This window comes from Triticum aestivum, chromosome 6D (genome assembly GCF_018294505.1).
Source record: "Triticum aestivum cultivar Chinese Spring chromosome 6D, IWGSC CS RefSeq v2.1, whole genome shotgun sequence".
Taxonomy (NCBI): Eukaryota; Viridiplantae; Streptophyta; class Magnoliopsida; order Poales; family Poaceae; genus Triticum; species Triticum aestivum.
Genome location: NC_057811.1, coordinates 392094423 through 392098886, shown reverse-complemented (window position 1 = coordinate 392098886; position 4464 = coordinate 392094423).

Sequence of the window (4464 nt, the reverse complement as noted above, 5' to 3'; positions counted from 1 at the left end):
AAGCCCTTGGATGAGAAGAGATTTAGCAAGTTGCGGTGTGAGCTAAATATCTTAGAATCTTCTAATGTTCTTTGAAAAGGACACTCATCCTAACACTTATGCAAAATTGATGACTTAGATGTGCAACACATGAAGAAACGTTTTTCTTCAATCAATGAAGAATAACACTCTAAGTGTGAAGAAATTAATGAAGAATTTGATTCTCAGAACCCTACGACAATTGTACGCGGTGTCTGAAATCATCATTCTTATACGGTGGGTCACGCCACCACAAAAGTTAAAAAATCTTCAATTTGAGTTTTTCCTCAGTTTTGAAATTCCTCAGTTATTCATATTCTTCAACTTTGCAAAATCTTCACTGTTTCCGTTGTTTCTCTTCATTGGATATATATATATATATATATATATATATATGAGTTTATGTCCTCTACAGCATTCACTTATGGCTAATTCTTCAAGTTGATTTTTCTGCTAAGTGAATGTGATCGGACCCTTCCCCCTCTATGCTATACTCAACCCAATCTATTCACAAATTCTTCATGTGCGTTCTATTTGAAACTCGTTCAAAATCTTCACTGTGTCCTTGTCAGCTGAAGAATTTGCAAACGGAACTTTTAACTTATCTTATCCAAATTTTCGGCTTTGCCGCTCAAATCGTTCCGCTTCCCACGATATACTTATCTATTCACCCACGATCTAACACGATCTCCACCTCTCAGTACGTGGGTGACACATGTCATGCGAATGAGAAGGGTCAGGGGCACGTTCGTCCAATTTCTTCGGGCGAACCGTTTTTCACCGTGGCTATAAATACCCCCTCTCCCCTGCCTCACTTCTTTTACTTCGCTCGACCTCTCTCAAGCTCGAGCTTCTCAAACCCTAGCGCCGCCGCTACATCATCGTCGCCGGTGAGGAAGAGCTTCACTGCCTCGACCTCGTCGCCGCCATACTCACGCCGTCCGCGGAAATCTTCACTCCGCCGCCGCCGTAGCCGTCTTCCTCTGCCAAGTTAGGGCGTGGAAGATCTGCACAGACGAACTTCACTTCTCCACATTCCAGTTTGTCGTGTTCTTCGTTCAGGGTAATTAAAAGTTACTTTTACTACCCACTTTGATTCAAATGTTTACTACAAAATCTTCAAAGGTGTTTTTTTAATCCTCACACACTAAACACCTCACATGTCATCTGCTCTTAATTCGTTTCTCTAAGCATCACTTTTCTTCAAGATTCCTCAATTGTGTGGATCTTCGATCTATACAACTCTGGAACCTAAGACAAAGAACGCTTAGTGAAATTCTTCAAGACTCATCTGGTCAAATTCCTCAAACTTGTTCTTATTGAAAAACCTTCTGAGAACACATATGACCTCTCCAAATTCCTCGCAACTATACTCTGTTCACAGGTACTCATGTCCGCTGCTGAATCACTAGGTTCTCATCAACTTAACTCATTTGCAGCGTTCCTTGAAGAAAAGTTGCATACTTCTTCAGAGAGTTCAATTGTTCAAATTCCTCAACAAAGAAAATGGCTAATGAAAGAGGCCACAGAAAGGAGGAAAGAGGCCTGAGGTCAATACTGCCTTTGAAATCCCTGAGGACATTTATGCTGGGTACTGCACACCCCCTGAGGAAGATAAAAATCAGCGCAAGGTGCGCATTCAGAGGATAGAAAGGAGATGGGCAAAAGAGTGGAGGGAGTACAGGTATGTGACTCCAAAATACATGAAGAAATTCACTATTACTCCTCCATGCTCAAGACCTCCATTGGCACCTGGCCAAGAGGCAGATCCCACTAGCATCAAGCGCGCTGAGGATTTTCCTGAAGAATGGGCCAAGCGCCAGGCCAAGTTTGCCAAACAGGCAAAAGATGCAGTGAGGAAATTCAACGAAGATTCCACTACTGCTGCTGCTGAGGCCTCTATAAGGCCGAAGAAATCCATGGCAAAGAAGCCTGCACACAAACCAAGTGCCTCTTCTTCAATGCCCTCACGACCAATTTCCTCAGCTAAGCCCTCACGGCCAATTCCTCAAGCCGCTCCTGCTCATCCAAAGTCCTCAACTGCTCCGACAAAATCCTCAGCACCTGTGCATCTTGCCACGTGCCAAAGGACTACAAGCATCTCTATTGCCTCAGGAGTTTCAGCTAGTTGCTCAGCTGCACCATATTCTTCAACAGGACCCTCTCTGCTGAAGACTAAGACCACTTCAGGACGAGGCTCTCGCCCAAGTCCTCAGAAGAAGCAGGTCGCCTTCCAAGTACCGTCTGATGAAGACGAAGCTAATGATGAAGAACTTGCTGAAATCATCAGAGACAGGCAAGTCAGGGCCGCTAGAGCCAAGGGCACAGAAGTGCCACCGCTTTTGGATCCAAAGCTGATCCTCGACTATATTGATCTCTGGCACAAGGACCCAAACACTCCTATGCCTGATTTCAAGTTGACACCTGGCCAAAGTCACATGCTGACCCATTTCATTAGTGAAGAAAAATGGAAATATGAGAAGGCCAGGTAGCTCAAGAAAGCACAGTACAGGAAGGAGAAGTTCCTGAAGAACAACATTGTCTCTATGACAACTGATGAACTTGTAAAGCTGCAGTCTGAAATCAAAGTCCTCAGTGATGATTTCAACGCTTACTATGCTGATTGGAAAGGAGCCAAGGTCAGGTTCGTCAATCTGACGAAGACACTCACTTCAAGTGCCGCTGCCCCTGTGCATATTGAAGTCACTCCGGCTGAAGCATCTGCTCAGCAAACTGAAGAACATGCCAGCACCGCTGATGATAATCAGGCTGCTGAAGAAAATGTAAGTTCCAGGGCTGATGACTGCATTCCAGCCTCTGATGAAATTGCCAGGGCACCCACTAGTGGTGCGCCTGAAGAAAATGAAGAGGTCATGGCAACTGCATCAGTTGTGCCTGAAGAAACTGCACCAAATTCCTCTGCTCCACCTGCACCTACTCCAACTCCAATCCTTCCATCTGCATCAGATGTGAAGAAGATCAAGGCTGCAGAGCGTGCAACAGTGAAGAAAAGGAAAGCATCAGCTTCTTCAGATTCTTCTACTCTGAAGAAAATGAAGCCTATGACCAGCTCTTTTGCAAACCCGATTGATGCTGTTCCAATCTCAACCATACCATCAAAGGACCTTGTTCCTTTTGGTGAAGAATATGTGATCCCTAGCAGATCTGATGAAGAAACTCCTTCTACTGCTACGTCAGAGCAGATGGATGAAGAAATTGAAGTGGATGAAATCCCTTCAACCCCAGTTTTTTCCTCGCCTGTGCCTCAGTTTACTGCTGAAGAAATTGAAGATGAAGATGTGGACATTGGTTGTACCACACCTGTGATGAATGATGACTTTTGGGAAAGTCAGCACCCCAATTCTCCACTCTTCACTCCACTGCAGCAAATTCCTCAATCCCCAATCACTATAGTTCAAATGGGATCTAATGAAGCTCATGAAGACATTCCAGCCGCTAGTGCTGAAGAAACTGAAAATGAAGAATTCAAGAACCAGGCTGCCACTGAAGAGGAACCAGAAATTCCTCAGCCTAAAGAACCTGAGATTGCGATTCCTGAGGTTGTGATGCAACTCACTGACACTCCTCTGCCCAAACCAAATGATCCATTCTCCAGGAAGCAAAAATTCAAGACTGATGCCTTCTTTGGCGAGCATGTATTCTTCACTGATTACAACCCTTATGACTCTGCTCGCATAAGGAAGAGGCGTTTCTGGACTGCCAGCCAGGCAAATTTCTATTCCTCAGTGCTGTTCGACAAAGACAAAGTCTTCGATCATGAGCACATTCCTCACGTGGACATGGAATCTCTGCCGTGCTTCGTGCCAGTCCTCAGTGTTCTTCACGACGCTGGACTATTAAACTTCTGCACTGACATCTGTGATTGGAATGAAGAACTTATTCTTCAATTCTATGCAACACTCCACATCACCGGCAACTCTGAAGATGTGAATTCATGGGTGTTGGACTGGATGTCTGAAAACACTCACTAAAAGGCACCAGCTACTGAATTGCTTCGTGCCTTACCTCTCAGTCCGCCCCTTGAAGGTGCTTGTTGCGTCTACAATGAACCTGAGCTAACCGATCACTACATGCAAGTGCTGATGAAGCCTTTGAAGCCAGGTCAGACCTCAAGAACAAAATTCCTTGTGAAGGAATTGTTGTATGTGCCTCGGACTGTCTATCGCATTCTGACGAAGACATTGAGTCCAATCAAGGGCCACGACTCAAATGAAGAAGAAGTCGTTGGCATCATGAAGAATCTACTTTTCAATATCATTCATGGCATTCCCATAAACTTCCATGATTTCTTCATGAGGACTCTGGCTAACGTCGCCATGTCACCATTTGAGTTGAAGCCTTATGCACCTTGGATTATGAGATTCATCAGGACAAGGTCTTCACTCAACTATAAAGCTGATACACTGAACCATTGCAGCTACTTGC